Raw genomic sequence first — 21073 nt, 5'->3', positions numbered from 1 at the left:
TTCTTCGGCCGCTTTGTCCAGGCGGGCCTTCTTGCTTGGCCTAGGTTTGGCCCTGAGAAGAATAACAAAATCAAATACAACATATGTTCTAAGGCGATGTACTGCAAACATCACAATAAGTATAGCTTACCCAAGCACCGTTTTGAGCGGTGGGAGCTGAGTAGCCGATGACTCGCCAGAAGATGAGTGGGAAGTAACCTGGTAATCGGAGTCAGACGGATTAAGAGGTTGACGAAAGCAGCCCGCTTTAGGACAAGCACTGACAAGCAAATTAGAGACCTCTGAATGGCGTTTCCGAACCGGACTATTCGGTAAACCGGCGGAGGTAACTACCTGGCCGCTGTGCCGGGTTGTGCGACGAGCTTCGTGCTGTTGGGTCTTCATAAGAAATTTAGGATCCAAATAAGCAAGAGGATGAGAAAATTTAACTTTCCGGTTTGCCTGGCGGATTTTTTGTGAAGGCAAAGTTTCTGAATCGGAATAGAGAATAATTACCTCTGCAACATCTGCGTGGCTGGCTTCGGCATCATCCTAACAAATATCATCATCAATAAGATGCATGAAAATAAACCAAGTGAGTCAAGCTCTACCTCAAAGTCCGGATTATCCACCTCATCATCAGGGGCGGATTAGAAGATGCAGTGGTTTTTTCCTGTGGGTAGTCTTCTTCACAGCTTTAGTCTTTTGCCGTGTTGCTCTTTCCGGTTTGTCTGGTTTTTCTGGTTTCTCCTGTGGCAGTTTTTTGCTCCAAAACGGATCATTGCCCTGATTACACAGACACTGATATTAAACAAAGACCAGATATATCGTTAACAGATTCAGCAAAAAGAAAAATCAAAGTCTTACAGCTGGCGGTTTGTTGGTGGCATAGAAGGGAAGCAGGCCGTTTCTAGCACAGGTGTGTTCCGGTTCATTCAGCATCTTATTCACAGCTTCTGTGACTTCTTCATCGGTGAGTTGGATTTTGGAATGTCGCAGTGGGTCATCAACACTGCCAGTATACTCGCACATCAAACCGGAGCGCTGACTAAGGGGCAGTATGCTCCATGATATCCAACAGCGAGCGAGATCAACCCCTGTTAAACCGTTGGCCATAAAGGCTCTGAGCTTTGACAAGTTGAGGAGCATATTTTTCTCTGTGCAGTCAATCTTTGTGGAAAAGGGTGTGTATTGCTGAGCCGCTCCGGACGAAAGCCAGGCAAGGGATTCTCACCAGCAGGGGAGGTGTCTTTGCAGTAGAACCATGTCTGATTCCATTCTTTGGGGTGGCTATGCAGTTTGGCGTGAGGGTATGTGACCTCTTTCCTCTTCTGAATCGCCGCCACCCAACTCCGTATTGGAGCGTCAGTAAACTCAGTACGGCGGTTAGATGGAAAAGGTCTCTGAACAATTCCACTGTGGGCTCCTCTTGAAAGAACGCTTCTCAGAGCACTTGGAAGTGACACATATTTGTAACAGAGTTGGGGCCAGTATCTTGTGGATGGAGCTGGAAATCGGCTAAAACATCCCGGTAAAATTTAGAACCGGGCGGCTTAAAGCCCCGGGCTAAGTGATCTACGAAAACAACAACCTCTCCTTCTCGAGGTGTGGGAGGGCATTCTTTGCCAGGAGCCCTCCAATGGATGGTATCTTTGCTGCCTAAAGCGCCAATCAGGACTAAATCGTCCAGTTCAGCCTCTGTGACGCGAGAAGGAACCCAATTGCACTCATACACTTGCTTGGCCATGATGGAATCTACAAGGTAGAAGATCCCGGTTCAAAAATGCATTTGATCAAGATACATTGGTATGGGCACTGTTAAACCGGAGACAGAACTATCTGAACCGGAGTTTTATGAAGCAACAAGCATCTGGCGGTTCAATAAGGGGACTAATGGCATATACGTTTGGAAAAATTTTATAAGGTTAAACCGCCTGATCTAGGCATTGCGGATGGACAAGTACGCAGAAACAGGTTTCACAAGATTTCCTTATAGCATTGGATCTGAAGCAAGTTCAGAAAAGAGATAAATACTTAGAGGTTCAAAGGAGCAGTACCGAACCAATGAGCAAAACGTTCATATAGATCTATGGTTTTGAGATGCATAAGTGAAGGCGAAGGTCAAACAACTATCATTGCACAGAGTAAAGATTTGCGGATTCATCTAAAGATCTATCGTATGAGCAAGAGGCAGAATGAACACTGAAGAACTGCGAAACCCTAGGTCAGATCTGCGGGGGAAAGGATAGAAGATTTACCGGAGCTGAGGAAGATGCGGAAGGTTGCCGCGATGCTCTGGTGCGCTCAGGTTGATGCAGCGGCCAAGGATGAGGCAGAGGTCGACGGCGGCGGCGGAGCTCCGAGGCTGGCGACGCGAGGAAGACGAAGAAGGACGAAGGAGAAAAGAAATGACCCTTCGGTCCTATTTATAAGGCGAAAGAACATGAGTCAGGCGCGACAATCAAGGGGCCACGAAACGGAGCTGTCGCCTCGATTTCCGCCGATCTATTAAACAAAGAAGCGTAATGGATAGCTTCATTATGACAGATGACGTCACTCCAGTTTGCAGTAATCAGAGAAGATGACATCATGGCGGTTTACCAATTTAAGAGAAGACGTTGAAGATGAAGTTTTTGTTAAAGGATTGACATGAACCTGTTCAAATCAATCTGGGGCCTAATGTTGGGGATATTACTGCTGGGCGTAAACCGGCCTATCTGGGCCGAGTCAACTTCAGCAGTAGTTCCAAAAGTGATAAAGCCCAAGAAGGCAGATGAGGGCCTAAGGCCCGTAGCTGGTTCAAGACTGGTAGCTGTAAACCGGAATTTGTATATAAACTTGTATTGTAAGTTAGGAATAAGGAGAGACCAACCCGGATACGAATATCGACCGGTGTTGGGACTCTGTGAACCGACGGGAGTCACCCGTGTATATAAGGGGACGACCCGACGGCGGTTCAAGGACAACAGACAACAACTCGAGACATAGATGATGCTTGTTTGCTCCCTAGTCGTCGAAACCCCATCAATTCCATCACAACTAGACGTAGGCTTTTACCTTCATTGAAGGGGCCGAACTAGTATAAACTCTCTTGCGTCCCTGTGTCCGCTTTAACCCCTTCAAGCTAATCCGTCATGATGGCTCCACGACTAAGTCCTTTCTCTAGGACATCTGCCGTGACAAAACGTTCTCTAGGACATCTGCCGTGACAAAACCACGACAAACCCCCTGAGCAAGTTAAAGTTGAACCTAATATTGCTATGGTTAAAGATCTCTTGGCCGATAATATTGATGGGCATGTTATTTACTTTTGTGATGAGACTGCTAGAATTGCTAAACCTGGTGCTAAAGATAAACATAGACCTGTGGTAGGCATGCCTATTATTTCTGTTAAAATAGGAGATCATTGTTATCATGGCTTGTGTGATATGGGTTCTAGTGCTAGTGCAATACCTATTTAGTTATATAAATAAATTATGCATGATATTGCACCAGCTGAGATAGAAGATATAGATGTTACCATTAAGCTTGCTAATAGAGATACTATTTCACCAATTGGGATTGTTAGAGACGTTGAAGTCTTGTGTGGGAAGGCTAAATATCCAGCTGATTTCCTTGTTCTTAGTTCCCCTCAAGATAGCTTTTGTCCCATTATATTTGGTAGACCCTTCTTGAATACTGTTAATGCTAAGATAGATTGCAAGAAGGATGTTGTTACTATTGGTTTGGGTAATATGTCTCATGAGTTTAACTTCTCTAAATTTCGTACACAACCCCGTAATGAAGAATTGCCTAGTAAAGATGAAATTATTGGTCTTGCGTCTATTGCTGTGCCTCCTAATGATCCTTTATAACAATATTTGCTAGACCATGAGAATGATATGTTTATGAATGAAAGAAGGGAAATAGATGAATTATTCTTTAAACAGGGACCTATTCTGAAACATAACTTGCCTATTGAAATCCTAGGGGATCCTCCTCCACCCAAGGGTGATCCTGTGTTTGAGCTTAAACCATTACGTGATACTCTTAAATATGCTTATCTTGATGAAAAGAAGATATATCCTGTTATTATTAGTGCTAACCTTTCAGAGCATGAAGAAGAAAAAATATTGAAAACTCTGAAGAAGCACCGTGCTGCTATTGGATATACTCTTGATGATCTTAAGGGCATTAGTCCCACTCTATGTCAACACAAAATAAATTTGGAGAAGGATGCCAAACCAGTTATTGATCACCAACGACGGCTAAATCCTAAGATGAAAGAAGTGGTAAGAAAGGAAATGTTAAAGCTCCTTGAGGCAGGTATAATTTATCCCGTTGCTGATAGTCAGTGGGTAAGTCCTGTCCATTGCGTTCCTAAGAAGGGAGGTATTACTGTTGTTCCTAATGATAAAGATGAATCGATTCCGCAAAGAATTATTACAGGTTATAGGATGGTAATTGATTTCCGCAAATTAAATAAGGCTACTAAAAAAGATCATTACCCCTTACCTTTTATTGATCAAATGCTAGAAAGATTATCCAAACATACACATTTTTGCTTTCTAGATGGTTACTCCGGTTTTTCTCAAATACCTGTGTCAGCTGATGATCAAGCAAAGACCACTTTTACTTGCCCTTTCGGTACTTTTGCTTATAGACGTATGCCTTTTGGTTTATGTAATGCACCTGCTACCTTTCAAAGATGCATGATGGCTATATTTTCTGACTTTTGTGAAAAGATTTGTGAGGTTTTCATGGACGATTTCTCCGTTTATGGATCCTCTTTTGATGATTGCTTGAGCAACCTTGATCGAGTTTTGCAGATATGTGAAGAAACTAATCTTGTCTTGAATTGGGAGAAGTGCCACTTTATGGTTAATGAAGGTATTGTCTTAGGGCATAAAATTTCTGAAAGAGGTATTGAAGTTGATAAAGCTAAAGTTGATGCTATTGAAAAGATGCCATGTCCCAAGGACATCAAAGGTATAAGAAGTTTCCTTGGTCATGCCGGTTTTTATAGGAGGTTCATTAAGGACTTCTCCAAAATTTCTCGATCTCTGACTAATCTATTACAAAAAGATATTCCTTTTGTCTTTGATGATGATTGTGTAGAAGCATTTGAAATACTTAAGAAAGCATTGATTTCTGCACCTATTGTTCAGCCACCTGATTGGAATTTACCCTTTGAAATTATGTGTGATGCTAGTGATTATGTTGTAGGTGTTGTTCTAGGGCAAAGAGTTGATAAGAAATTAAATGTTATTCAATATGCTAGTAAAACTCTAGACAATGCCCAGAGAAATTATGCTACTACTGAAAAAGAATTTTTAGCAGTTGTTTTTTGCTTGTGATAAGTTCAGACCTTATATTGTTAATTCTAAAGTAACTATTCACATTGATCATGTTGCTATTAAATTCCTTATGGAAAAGAAAGATGCTAAACCTATACTTATTAGATGGGTTCTCCTGCTACAAAAATTTGATTTGCATATTATTGATAGAAAGAGAGCTGAGAACCCCATTGCAGACAACTTGTTTAGGTTAGAAAATGTTCTTGATGACCCACTACCTATTGATGATAGGTTTCCTAATGAACAATTAAATGTCATAAATGCTTCTCGAACTGCTCCATGGTATGCTGATTATGCTAATTATATTATTGCTAAATTTATACCACCTAGTTTCACATACCAGCAAAAGAAAAAGTTCTTCTATGATTTAAGGCATTACTTTTGGGATGACCCACATCTTTATAAAGAAGGAGTAATGGTGTTTTTAGACGGTGTGTACCTGAGCATGAACAGGAACAGATCCTACGCAAGTGTCACTCTGAAGCCAATGAAGGACACCATGCTGGAGATAGAACTGCACATAAGGTATTGCAATCCAGTTTTTATTCGCCTACTCTCTTCAAGGATGCCCGTAAGTTTGTCTTGTCTTGTGATGAATGTCAAAGAATTGGTAATATTAGTAGACGTCAAGAAATGCCTATGAATTATTCACTTGTTATTGAACTATTTGATGTTTGGGGCTTTGATTATATGGTACCTTTTCCTTCCTCTAACGGGTATACACATATTTTAGTCGATGTTTATTACGTTACTAACTGGGTAGAAGCTATCCCAACTAGTAGTGCTGATCATAACACCTCTATTAAGATGCTTAAAGAAGTTATTTTCCCGAGGTTTGGAGTCCCTAGATATTTAATGACTAATGGTGGTTCACACTTTATTCATGGTGCCTTTCGTAAAATGCTTGCTAAGTGTGATGCCCGGATAATTAGGCTACAGTAATCCCACGTTAATGATGCCACGTCACCTCGATTATTGTTGCTAATCTCGCGTTAGTTCGAAACCGGTTCGAATTCAAATTCAAAATCAAGAAAACAATAAGATATTTTCAAATATTAAAACTAAAATGTTGGGGTGTTGACAAATAAAGCATAGGTAACTATTGTGGAGAAACCCCAATTTTATAAAAGGTTTAAGTGCACTAAAATATTTAAAACAACAACAAAACATTTAACTAACTACCCGTTTCAATTTGATAAAATATTAAACTATTTGTTTTATTGCCAAAAACTTATGGGGCAGTGGCATACTTATTAAAACTAAATTAGGAACGAGTGGTGTAGTTTATAAAACAAAATTCAAAAGGAAACTAAAATAAAACAGTAAAACAAAATTATAAAATAATACAAAAATAAAATAAAAGGAAAACAGCTTTACCCCCCCCCCCGTCCGACTAGGCCTTGGCCTAGTTGGTCGTGTAGCCGAGTGGCCTGCCGGCCCACCCCATGGACTACTTAGGCCATCCCCCACTACCGAAACCCTAGTCCAACCACTACCCCACTCCCCCCTCTCTTCCCTGTTCCCGCCTGGATCGGGATCGGGCAACCCCCGTCACCCTCCCCGCCCGATCTCGCGCCGCCCTGCGCCCCCGATGACGGTGCCTCCTCCCTGGAGCCCCCCGCTAGCCGACGCCTCGCCGTCCCAGCGGCGTTCACCGCTGCTCCCCGTGGCCCCGGCGAGCACAACCGCGCGCACGACCTCAACGCCGCCACGGACCACCATCGTCACGGTTCTCTCCGTCGCCGGCGCTCCCCATCCCCGTCGCCGATGCCTCCCCACTGGACCTCGTCGACTCCTCGACCCCCACTGCCTCGTGCCCTGCAAAACCCCGTGAGCCTTGACTTCCTCCCCCACTTCTCTTTGCGGATCGCCGTGGCCGAGTGACAGAGCTCGCGCTCCGGCCACGCTCGCCGGTGCCTCACCCACGCCATCGCCGCGTGCACGCACGCCTCACAGCCACCACTCCTCGGCATCGCCTCCGCCTCTATGATCGCGCGCTCACCGCGTCGGCTGCTGCACCCCGCGCCCCGTCTCACCCGCTCACCGCGCACAGCCACGGCCCCACTCGCGCCCACTGCTGCCGCTGCCCCGCTCGCTTCGTCGCCACGGCCACCCGCAGCCGCCACCGCGCCACTGGCCGCCGTCGCTCCGGCCAGCCAGCCCCGACTCCGCCCGTCCCCGTTGCTCACCGCACCGCCCGGGGCCACGCCTTCCCCCCGCATGCTCATTGCCGCCTGCCGCAGTCGCCGCTCGCGCCCGTCTCCCACTGCACGCGTTGCTGCTCGTCGAGGCCACCGGCTCACGCGCCCACAACCCCGCCCATCGCCTGCCTCTGCTCACCGGCCGGCGTCCGCTGCTGCCGGCCCGCGCCCGCGGATCCCACTCCCCCTCCGCTCGTCGGCTGTGTCTGGAGGCTCGCCCGGTGACCTTGCCCCGCAACGGGCGGATTACGCCCACAACGCCCATTCGGGATGTGCCCGGCGCCCGACCCGCTGTGGCCCCTGGGGCCAATGACAAGTGGGGCCCTGCCCCTGAACGTTTTAAAAAAAGAAGAATAAAAAAATATAATTAGAGAAATAAAATAATTAATTAGTTACTTAATTAACTTATTTTAATCATGTTTAAATTAACCTAATAATAGATTACCCTAATTAAATACTGTTAATTAACCTAAGTCTATGACCATGGGGACCCACTGGTCAAATTGACTAGTCAACAGTCAATGCTGACTAGGATGTTGACTTTGGCTGGCCCCACCAGTCAGTCTCTGCTGACTGGGTAGTTGACCAAGTCAACTGGGCCCACTGGTCAGCCACACAAGCCCATCTGTGGGTACACTTCTGTGTACCCATAGAAAATTAACATTTAATTTTCGAATTAAAATATTTTAGAAATTGTTTAAAACTTAGGAAAATTAATATAAAATAAACCGTAGCTCGGATGGAAAAACTTTGTACATGAAAGTTGCTCAGAACGACAAGATGAATCCGGATATGCAGCCCGTTCGTCCGCCACACATCCCTAGCATAGCGAACACGCAACTTTCCCCCTCCGATTCATCTGTCCGAAAACGCAAAACACCGGGGATAATTTCCCGGATGTTTCCCCCCTTCACCGGTACCACCTCGTATCGCGTTAGGGCACACCTAGCATCACGCCTTGTCATGTCATGCATCATCATGCATTTGTTTGTGTTATATTTATTGTTTCTTCCCCCTCTTCTCTCGCTAGACACCGAGACCGACGCCGTTGCTACCCAGTACGACTACGGAGTTGACGACCCCTGTCTCTTGCCAGAGCAACCAGGCAAGCCCCCCCTTTGATCACGAGATATCACCTATTCTTCTCTATACTGCTTGCATTAGAGTAGTGTAACATGTTACTGCTTTCCGTTAATCCTATCCTGTTGCATAGCCTGTCCTTGCTACTACTGTTGTTACCTTTACCTGCTATCCTACTGCTTAGTATAGGATGCTAGTGTTCCATCAGTGGCCCTACACTCTTGTCCGTCTGCCATGCTATACTACTAGACCGTGATCACTTCGGGAGGTGATCACGGGCATATACTATATACTTTACACTGTTACATTACCTGTGGTACTGTTTGGAGTTAGGGGCTGAAGGGGCAGGGGGCTCCATCCCGGTAGAGGTGGGCCTGGGTTCCCGACAGCCCTCGACTGTTACTTTGAGGCGGAGCGACAGGGCAGGTTGAGATCACCTAGGAGAGAGGTGGGCCTGGCCCTGGTCGGCGTTCGTGGATACTTAACACGCTTAACGAGATCTTGGTATTTGATCTGAGTCTGGCTACTGGCCTATACGCACTAACTATCTACGCGGGGACAGTTATGGGCACTCGACGTCGTGGTATCAGCCGAAGCCTTCATGACGTCAGCGACTGAGCGGCGCACGCCGGGTTGGACCGCGTAACACAACTTCCTTTGTAATGGAGGTTGCTAGGTCTGCTCTCCTGCCGCGTTCGCAACATGCAAGTGTGCAATGGGCGATGGGCCCAGACCCCTGTGCCATAGGATTTAGACCGGCGTGCTGACCTCTCTGTTGTGCCTAGGTAGGGCTGCGACGTGTTGATCTTCCGAGGCCGGGCATGACCCAGAAAAGTGTGTTCGGCCAAATGGGATCGGGCGTGTTGGGTTATGTGGTGCACCCATGCAGGGAAGTTAATCTATTCGAATAGCCGTGATCTTCGGTAACAGGACGACTTGGAGTTGTACCTTGACCTTATGACAACTAGAACCGGATACTCAATAAAACACACCCTTCCAAGTGCCAGATACAACCGGTGATCGCTCTCTCACAGGGCGACGAGGGGAGGATCATCGGTTAGGATTATGCTATGCGATGATACTTGGAGGACTTCAGTCTACTCTCTTCTACATGCTGCAAGACGGAGGCTGCCAGAAGCGTTGTCTTCAATAGGACTAGCTTTCCCCCTCTTATTCTGGCATTCTGCAGTTCAGTCCACCGTTGTGGCCCTTTACACATATACCCATGCATATGTAGTGTAGCTCCTTGCTTGCGAGTACTTTGGATGAGTACTCATGGTTGCTTTCTCCCCCCTTTTCCCCCCTTTTATTTCTTTCTGGTTGTCTCAACCAGATGCTGGAGTCTAGGATCCAAACGCCACCGTTGACGACGACTCCTACTACACCGGAGGTGCCTACTACTACATGCAGCCCGCTGACGACGACCAGGAGTAGTTAGGAGGATCCCAGGCAGGAGGCCTGCGCCTCTTTCGATCTGTATCCCAGTTTGTGCTAGCCTTCTTAAGGCAAACTTGTTTAACTTAAGTCTGTACTCAGATTTTGTTGCTTCCGCTGACTCGTCTACGATCGAGCTCTTGTATTCGAGCCCTCGAGGCCCCTGGCTTGTTATATGATGCTTGTATGACTTATTTTATTTGTAGAGTTGTGTTGTGATATCTTCCCGTGAGTCCTTGATCTTGATCGTACACGTTTGCGTGTATGATTAGTGTATGATTGAATCGGGGGCGTCACACTAAGTATGACGTTAATCATAGAATTGCATCTCCTTATCACCCACAGTCTAGTGGTCAAGTAGAATTGAGTAATAGAGAGCTCAAATTAATTTTGCAAAAGACTGTTAATAGATCTAGAAAGAATTGGTCCAAGAAACTTGATGATGCATTATGGGCCTATAGAACTGCATATAAAAATCCTATGGGTATGTCTCCGTATAAAATGGTTTATGGTAAAGCATGTCACTTACCTCTTGAATTAGAACATAAGGCATATTGGGCTATTAAAGAGCTCAACTATGACTTCAAACTTGCTGGTGAGAAGAGGCTTTTTGACATTAGCTCACTCGATGAATGGAGAACCCAGGCTTATGAAAATGCCAAGCTGTTTAAAGAAAAAGTTAGAAGATGGCATGACAAAAGGATACAAAAGCATGAGTTTAATCTAGGTGATTATGTATTGTTATACAACTCTCATTTAAGATTTTTTGCAGGAAAACTTCTCTCTAAATGTGAAGGTCCCAACGTTATCGAGGAGGTCTATCATTCCGGTGCCATAAAAATCAACAACTTCGAAGGCACAAATCTGAAGGTGGTGAAGGTCAAAGAATCAAACATTATATCTCAGGTAATCCCATAAATGTTGAAACTAATATTATTGAAACCGTAACCCCGGAGGAATACATAAGGGACACTTTCCAGAATGTTTCAGACTCCGAAAAGGAATAGGTATGTGGTACGGTAAGTAAACCGACTCCAAAACAGTTCTAATGGCAATTTTTCTCTGTTTTGGAATATTTAGAAAAATAGGAAAATAAGAAGCAGTCCAGGAAGGACACGAGGCTTCCACGAGGGTGGGAGGCGCGCCCTACCCCCTGGGCGCGCCCCCTGCCTCGTGGGCACCTTGTGCGCTCTCCGGACTCCGTTTTCTTGCATGATACTTCTTTTGGTCGGTAAAAATTCATTATATAATCTCCCGAAGGTTTTGACTACCGTACCACACAAATATCCTCTGTTCTTGTTTCGAGCTATTTTTTGTCAGGGTTGTTAAGGCCAGGCATCATGTCGTCCCCCTCCTCCAACAATGGTGACAACGATGCTTGGCTAATGAAGATAGAGCTGAAGAGGGAAGAACCTATGGAGATCAACAAGGATGAAGGGATCAAGAAGGCCATGGAGGACCAAGTTCCGGCAGCAGAAGACATCCTTCAACTTGATCACAATCTTCTTACCCCAACTGAGATCGAAGCTTTCAAGATGATTGAGTTAGCTCGTATACAAAACAAGTATCTCACATGTGAAAATATTTTGTTGAAGGAGAATATCATCACACTCAAGGGCATTATCCGCAAGTTGGAGGACCTCCTACGCTCGATGTGTGACTATCCATCATCACCAACACCCTCTTCACCGACAAAGAAGGAGATATAAACACATGAGTATGGGCACTCCCCTTGGCAACTGCCAATCTTGGGGGAGTGCCCCGGTATCGTATCACCATCACAACTTTTATCTTTACCGTTTTTTAGTTTGATCCTTTTGATAATATCTTGATCTAGTAGAATAAAGTTTTAGTACGATCTAGTTGTGAGTTTTGCTTTATGATCCATGAGCTATATATAATAAAGCTTAGTGTTGAGTCAAGGGCTTTATTATTTTGCTATGATCTTGAGGGAATAAAATAAGAGAAGAAATAAAAAGAAACAAAGAGATCATATGGATCTTATGGAAAGTAGTGAGCTCACATATAAAGAGTATGGTGAATAAAAGTTGTTGAGAGTTGACAAACATAGTTTTGGTCATCGTTGCAATGAATAGGAAGTAATAAAGAAAGAGAGGTTCACATATAAATATACTATCTTGGACATCTTTTATGGTTGTGAGCACTCATTAGGTATGACATGCTAAGAGTTGACATTGGACAAGGAAGACAACGTAATGGGTTATGTTTTCTTACATATGAGATAAATTATCTTGTCATGGATCATCCAACATGTTGAGCTTGCCTTTCCCTCTCTTGCTAGCCAAGTTCTCTGCACCAAGTAGAGATACTACTTGTGCTTCCAAATATCCCTAAACCCGTTTTTGCCATGAGAGTCCACCATATCTACCTATGGATTGAGTAAGATCCTTCAAGTAAGTTGTCATCGGTGCAGGCAATAAAAATTGCTCTCTAAATATGTATGACTTATTAGTGTGGGAGAAAATAAGCTTTATACGATCTTGTGATGTGGAAGAAATAAAAGCGGCGGACTGCATAATAAAGGTCCATATCACAAGTGGCAATATAAAGTGACGTTCTTTTGCATTAAGGTTTTGTGCATCCAACCATAAAAGCACATGACAACCTCTGCTTCCCTCTGTGAAGGGCCTATCTTTTACTTTTATCTTCTACCTTATATAAGATTCATGGTGATCTTCACCTTTCCTTTTTACATTTTATCCTTTGGCAAGCACAATATGTTGGAAAGATCCTGATATATATAGCGAATTGGATGCGAGTCTTCATGAACTATTATTGTTGACATTACCCTTGAGGTAAAATGTTGGGAGGCAAAACTATAAGCCCCAGCTTTCTCTGTGTCCGATTAAAACTTCATACCCATAAATATTGCATGAGTGTTAGCAATTGTGAAAGACTAAAAGATGGTTGAGTATGTGGACTTGCTGAAAAGCTCTTATATTGACTCTTTCCTATGTTATGATAAATTGCAATTGCCGCAATGACTGAGATTAGAGTTTGTTGGTTCTCAATGAAGTTTATGATTCATACTTGAAATTGTGATTTAATTGTTACTTTAGCATAAGAGATCATATGACAATATATGTATATGGTGCTGTTCTAAGAACGATCATGATGCCCTCATGTCCGTATTTTATTTTTTATCGACACCTCTATCTCTAAGCATGTGGACATATTTTTCGATTCCGGCTTTCGCTTGAGGACAAGCGAGGTCTAATCTTGGGGGAGTTGATACGTCCATTTTGCATCATGCTTTTATATCGATATTTATTGCATTATGGGATGTTATTACACATTATGTCACAATACTTATGCCTATTCTCTCTTATTTTACAAGGTTTACATAAAGAGGGGGAATGCCGGCAGCTGGAATTCTGGGCTAGAAAAGGAGCAAATATTAGAGACCTATTCTGCACAGCTCCAAAAGTCCTGAAACTTCACGGAAGTTATTTCTAGAATATATAAAAATACTGAGTGCAAGAAGTACCAGAGGGGGGTCACCCACCAGCCACGAGGGTGGGGGGCGCGCCCTACCCCTAGGCGCCCCCTGCCTCGTGGGCCCCCTGGTGGCCCTCCGATGCCCATCTTCTGCTATATGGAGTCTTTCGTCGAGGAAAAAATCATAAGCAAGCTTTCGGGACGAGACTCCGCCGCCATGAGGTGGGACCAATCTAGGGCTTCGGCAGAGCTGTTCTGTGGGGACACTTCCCTTTGGAAGGGGGAAATCATCACCACCGTCATCACTAACGATCCTCTCATCGGGAGGGGGTCAATCTCCATCAACATATTCACCTCAAACCCTAGTTCATCTCTTGTATCTAATCTTTGTATCCAAACCTCGGATTGGTACCTGTGGGTTGCTAGTAGTGTTGATTACTCCTTGTAGTTGATGCTAGTTGGTTTACTTGGTGGAAGATTATATGTTCAGATCCATTATGCATATTAATACCCCTCTGATTATGAACATGAATATGCTTTGTGAGTAGTTACGTTTGTTCCTGAGGACATGAGAGAAGTCTTGCTATTAGTAGTCATGTGAATTTGGTATTCGTTCAATATTTTGATGCTCCTTCTCTCTTTTTCTCTAATTTTTTTGTTTGGGCCTTCTTTCTTTTTTTCTTTTTGGCCTTTTTTTATTTTTCGTCCGGAGTCTCATCCCGACTTGTGGGGGAATCATAGTCTCCATCATCCTTTCCTCACTTGGGACAATGCTCTAATAATGATGATCATCACACTTTAATTTCTTACAACTCAAGAATTAGAACAAAATATGACTCTATGTGAATGCCTCCGGCGGTGTACCGGGATGTGCAATGATGCATGAGTGACATGTATGAAGAATTATGAACGGCGGCTTTGCCACAAATACGATGTCAACTACACGATCATGCAAGCAATATGATAATGATGAAGCGTGTCATAATAACGGAATGGTGGAAAGTTTCATGGCAATATATCTCAGAATGGCTATGGAAATGCCATAATAGGTAGGTATGGTGGCTGTTTTGAGGGAGGTATATGGTGGGTTTATGGTAACGGCGAAAGTTGCACGATACTAGATAGGCTAGCAATGGTGGAAGGGTGAGAGTGTGTATATGTAACATCCCAAATTTTCAATTTGAAATGTTATATATAGGTCATTCATGCATATCATATTTTATTGCATCATCGTTCCGCAATCCTTGAAATCCTAAGCAACTCAAGGACCCTCGGAGAGAGTTCGGGATTTCCCAGTTTTCATCTTTGATTTTTATCAAATAATGAAACGAGGATTTCTGATTTTAATAATTTTTCTCTCTGAAAAATATTTCATTTTTAAAATAAATGAGAGGAGATAATATGACTTCTCCAAAATAATTGAAATATTGGAGGAAGAATATTAAAATCATTTATTTGATTTTATTTGCAATTAGAAAAATTTCACGTTTTTCAAAATTGCATTTTAGGGCCAAGAAAATGTTCATCTCGTTCTAAATATTTTATTTAGACGGTGAAAATTTGTTTTGGAATTTTAGATTTTTATTTTATTTTCTAGGATTTTATTTCTGTCGGCAAAATTGTTTTAAAAAAAAAATCTCCCCACGACGACTGGGCCGAAACCCAGCCGGGCTGCCGGCCCAATCGCCGCTGCCGCCTTCCGCGCGCGAGCGCCGCCGCCGCCGACTCGGACAGAGTCCGAGCCAGACTCCTCCTGCCGCCGTGCCTTGCCCCCCCCCCCCGTCGCCCCCCTCCTTATATACGCGCCACCCCGGCCCCCCACCACCACACCACCACCACCACCGCCGCAGCCGCCCACGCCGCCCGCATCCGCCGCCGAGCCCCGCCGCCCCGCCGCCCAAACCCCGGCTCGCCGGAGCCCCTCGCCGAAGGTACCGCGCTGGACCCGAGCCGCCAGTTTTTTTAAAAAAACCGTTCGGTTTTTTTAGAAACCCTAGTTTGTTTTTTTAGATCGGTTCGCCGGTTTTCTCGGTTCTTCTAATTAGCGGACGTTTGTCCGTATGTTCGTTTTAATGAACGGTTTTCGCCCGTTAGTTACAGTTAGCGAACGATTGTTCGTTAGTCTGTTCGTCAGTTTTCTTTTTATCGGATTAATCTGCGATTATTTTCGATCGCGATTTCTGATCTAATCTTAGTTTCTTTTTATCTTTTCGCTCGTTAGTCGGAATTAGGCGATTCAAGCGCCTAGATCTTCGTCTCGAGACCCTCTTTTTGTTTAACCAACTTGCACAAGTTTTTGCTACTGTAAAATTTGACCTAAGTCCAGATTTGTAAACGGATCTTGTTTCTTTCGCTGTTTGAGTTTCGTTGCTCCATTTGATTTGATTCTTTTTGCATACCGGAATTCTTAAGTTGAACTTTCTAGTTAACCTCTCTTATTGGAGTTTTTCTTGTGCATCTTTGCTTGTTGCTTATGTATGTTATTGTTTGTTTGCGATAGAACACTCGGAGTGCGAAGCGTGTTACTACGAGTCTCTAGGTTTCACGGATCGTCAGCAAGGCAAGTAACACATTGATCATACTCTTTTCATACCCAGTTTTTATGCATTAGTTCCAATCCTCAAACATTGCATGATTAGGATGTCATTAACTTGTGGGTGGGGAAGTAGTTATTGCGGTAGAACCTATTGCCATGTTACTATCAAACCCTTGGGAGTTACTTCTACGCGTTGTTTATATGGCTATGCTATGCTATGCTCGTAGACGTGGTTTGGGTTTGAGTGAAATCCATGACAGATGTGAGATTGTTAATTAATGGTTCAACCTAAGGTGGCAACTTAAATTAACATCTGGGTGGATTGAGGCACCTGGGGAACCCAGTGTTGTCTGGTTTTTTTTTGAAATCCCGAGGTACCCGTGTGATCTTCCTATGGACTGCCACCCAGGCTCAAAGGGAAGTGGGATGATTCATGCTAGAAACTTCCGTGTGCAGCCACAAGCTATTATGGGCTCTAGCATAGTTGAGTAAGTTAAGTGAAGCTCTTGAAGAGGTAGATCAGCAGGTAGTGGGTTTTGTAGGTTTGGTATGGTCTACCCGGAGTAAAGAGTTAATGTTTCTGAAAGACTGTGTCTTGGTCATCCGTTTCTCAAACACCATGTAGTGCGAGAAATCCAATGGAGGCGATCGGGTCTTGTGGGGAAAAGTGCGCAAACGTCTGCAGAGTGTACAATCTAATCATGGTTAGCCGTGTCCCCGGTTATGGACAAATTTGAGTATCTAGTACTTGGGTTATCACATGTATCTCATCACTCTTAATTAACATTGTTGGGTTGTTAACTACTTTAATTTGGGATTGAGTTGCGGGTACCTTCTCAATATTGTTCAACCACCATGATAGTTAAATTAAAATCTATTCCTTTGTTGTAGGGAAAAATTGGCTTTACGCAAAACTATAAACATAGAGCTTTCCACCAGCCAAATATGCATGTAGTGATACCATTATTCTGTTCTTGCTCTACGGTGTTACTTTGCCAGCATATTCCATGTGCTGACCCGTTTTCGGGCTGCAACATATTATGTTACAGACTTTTCAGACGAGGAGTAGGGTTCGTTAGGCCGTTGCCGTGCAGCTCAGCTATGTCGTTGGAGTTGATGGACTCACTTTATCTTCCAAGCCTTCCGTTGTTATCGCATTAGATGGCCTTAAGCCATATTATTGTAATAAGTTCTCTCTTGAGACTTTTCAATGTAATGAGTGTGTGATTGCTACTCTGTTATAAATCCTTCGAGTACTGTGTGTCAGCTTTACCGATCCAGGGATGACACTGAAGCACAGAGACTTGACCATATGAGGTCGGGTTGCTACAAGATGGTATCAGAGCACACGCTGAGTGTAGGACACGACCACTAAGATAAAAACCCTAGGCCACTATTCTCTCCTCATTTCTGACTCCTCTCCATTTTCTACTCTTTAGGATGACGGAGATGAAGAACAAGTTTGCACAACCGGATGAAGACACACCTTTTGGACGCCACTTGAAGGAAGTCACTAGGTACTTGAACATTGGAATACCAAGCTTCACCGGGACCTACAACGCCACCTTACCAGAAGAGGAGCGCTGGATGATTCAAGTACAAGTTCCAGGAAGGACGTTCTCGCCAACTTCTAAACCCATAGAATTTTCCTTCGACGCACCAACCTGGAGTTTAGGAAAGAGTATGGCAGCTCACATTACCATGGGACGCATTGGAGAAGTCTACAACAGGGAACTCGAGGACACTATCTACCAAATATGTGGGCACCGAGATGAGCAATGGGAAGTAATCAACACTAGGAAGGATAGATCCATTGCAGCTTTCATCCAGGAGTTAAACCAGCACATTCGACATCAGGAGAACCAGATGTGCGCAGACAGGATAGATTTGAAGAAGGCGAAGACTAGGATCATCGAGCTGGAGGAAGAACTCAAGTTTAGACACGATGGATATGAGGAGGAAATCAAGACACTACTGGAGAAGAATGACGACCTAGTTAAGAAGATCAGAGTATTCATGGGAGATCCCACACCAGTAGAAGAAGACGAAGATGTGACGCCCGGATAATTAAGCTACATTAATCCTCTGTTAATGATGCCATGTCACCACTATTACTCTTGCTAAACCTCACTTGTCTCAAACTAAGATCAAATTCAAATTCAAAATAACAAGTCAGATTATAATTTCATAAAGCAGTGAATTAAAAATGTTAAAAAGGTTGTAAATATTCACTAACAAATTAAAAACAATAAACATCATTTTGGGAATGTTTATATGCCTCTAAGATAATTAAAACAGGAACAAACAACATTTAAATTAACCTTTTAAAAGTAAACAAATATTAATACTTTTCAAAATGACTTGAAATTTCTTGTGCAACTCAATTATATGACCCAATATTTATGTGCCAAGTTTCATGTTCACCAAAATTCATTTTCTATCTAAACTAAAGGCAAAGTAGAGGAGAACTAAATAAACAGAATAAAATAAAAGGGAAAATAGAAATAAAAGAAAGGAAAAGAAGACTCACTTTGCACTCGGCCTAAGTGCATAGTGCAAAGGCCCGGTGCACAACACAGCTCAGCCCACCTAATGGGTCACCCTCTACCTCTGTTCACCTGAGGCGCGATGGCCGCCGTTCGACCGCCCGCGGCCATGGACGGCCACACGGCGGCCATCCGCCGCTCCCCCATCGCCTACTAGGTCGCCTCCGACCTAACCCCTAACCCTAGCGCCCCCAGTACCACACTCCCTCGCTCCCCCTCACCCTTCTCCTCCATCACCGAGCGCAGGCGCTGCCGCGCGCCCGTCGATCCCGCGCTCCCCGTCGACCCCTCGTCTCGCCCCGATGAGGTAGCGCTCCGCCTTCGTCCTCCGCGTCGTCCGGTCCAAGCCATTGGAGCCGGGAGCCACCGAGACGAGCCCGGCGACCTCTTCTCCCCGTACGGCCATCTTCGACTCCGGCGATGATTCCGGTGACGACACGCTTCCCCGAGCCCACTTGTGCACACCTGCAGGGCCCAGTGAACAGCCGCATCGAACCCCCCCTCTCCCTTCTCCTCCCTGTGTATCGTAGTTAGCTTCCACGCGTGCTCGAGCTCCGGCCACCGTCGCTAGACACCGCCGCCGACGCTGCGGGCCGTTTCAACGGCCACCGCTGCCACCATTCGACGCGGTGCGATGCCCGCGTTCGAATACACCAGGTTCCGCGCCAAAAGAGCCCCCAAAGCCCACTTCTCCTTGAGCCAGCGAACACCGCCGCCGCCCCTGCTCGTCGCCGGCGCCACTCCGGCCAGCCCTCGAACCCACCGATGCACCAGCTGGAAGCACGCCGCCCCCTGCACCTGTAGGTGCTCGCAGCGGTCCAAACGGTCCCCGGTGGCCATTTTCCGACCGTGGCCGAGCCGCGCCGCCGTCCTGGAGGTCGCCGCCGGCGCGCCAACGGCGTCCACCAACGTGGACGGCCTGGGGCCACCCCCCTGGGTCGCTGACCCGTGGGCCCCAGGGGCCCGGCCAGCTTGTTGACCCGGTCCACCATGCTGACTGGACCGACCCATGCAACTGACAGTTGGGGCCTACAATCCCCTAATTAACAAAGTTAATTAAGCTAACTTAATTAATACAATTAGACACTGATAAGTGGGCCCCGTCTAATTAATTAACTTAGTTAGTTTAGGTTAACCTGTGTTAGCCCTACTCTCTATGACAGGTGGGACCCACTGGTCAGTTTGACTAGTCAGCGGGTCTGTTGACCTACTGATGTCATACTAACACTCTGCTGACATCACAATTATTTTCTGTTATTTTTCCATAGTTTCTGAAAGTGCTTTAATCTTTGAAAAATCATATAAAATAAACCGTAGCTCGGATGGAAAAACTTTGTACATGAAAGTTGCTCAGAACGACGAGGCGAATCCGGGTACATAGCCCGTTTGTCCGCCACGCATCCCTAGCATAGAAAACACGCAACTTTCCCCCACCGGTTCAGCTGTCCGAAAACGCGAAACACCGGGGATAATTTCCCGGATGTTTCCCCCCTTCACCGGTACCACCTCGTACCGCGTTAGGGCACGCCTACCATCACGCTTTGTCATGTCATGTATCGTCATGCATTTGTTTGCATTGTATTTATTGTTTCCTCCCCCTCTTCTCTCGCTAGACACCGAGACCGACGGCGGTGCTACCCAGTATGACTACAGTGTTGACGACCCCTCCTTCTTGCCAGAGCAATCAGGCAAGCCCCCCCCTTGATCACCAGATATCGCCTACTCTCCTCTATAGTGCTTGCATTAGAGTAGTGTAGCATGTTACTGCTTTCCGTTAATCCTATTCTGTTGCATAGCCTGTCATTGTTGCTCCAGCTGTTGATACCTTACCTGCAATCCTAAATGCTTAGTATAGGATGCTAGTTTACCATCAGTGGCCCTACATTCTTGTTCGTCTGTCATGCTATACTACTGGGCCATGATCACTTCGGGAGGTGATCACGAACATATGATATATACATATACTGTTACATTACTTATGATATTGTTCGGAGATGGGGGGCTGAAGGGGCAGGTGGCTCCATCCCGGTAGAGGTGGGCCTGGGTTCCCGACGGCCCCCGACGGCCCCCGACTGTTACTTTGTGGCGGAGCAACAGGGCAGGTTGAGACCACCTAGGAGAGAGGTGGGCCTGGCCCTAGTCGGCGTTCACGGATACATAACACGCTTAACGAGATCTTGGTATTTGATCTGAGCCTGGCTACTGGCCTATACACACTAACCATCTACGCGGGGACAGTTATGGGCAATCGACGTCGTGGTATCAGCCGAAGCCTTCGTGACGTCAGCGACTGAGCGGCGCGCGTCGGATTGGACTGGAATGCCTGCTAGGCTAGGTCTGCTTCCGGCCGCCCTCGCAACATGCAGGTGTGCAATGGGCGATGGGCCCAGACCCCTGTGCCATAGGATTTAGACCGGCGTGCTGACCTCTCTATTGTGCCTAGGTAGGGCTGCGACATGTTGATCTTCCGAGGCCGGGCATGACCCAGAAAAGTGTGTCCGG

This window comes from Triticum urartu, chromosome 5 (genome assembly GCF_003073215.2).
Source record: "Triticum urartu cultivar G1812 chromosome 5, Tu2.1, whole genome shotgun sequence".
NCBI classification, from domain to species: domain Eukaryota; kingdom Viridiplantae; phylum Streptophyta; class Magnoliopsida; order Poales; family Poaceae; genus Triticum; species Triticum urartu.
The sequence above is the reverse complement of the archived record's forward strand: the minus strand, read 5'-3'. Positions refer to the sequence as shown.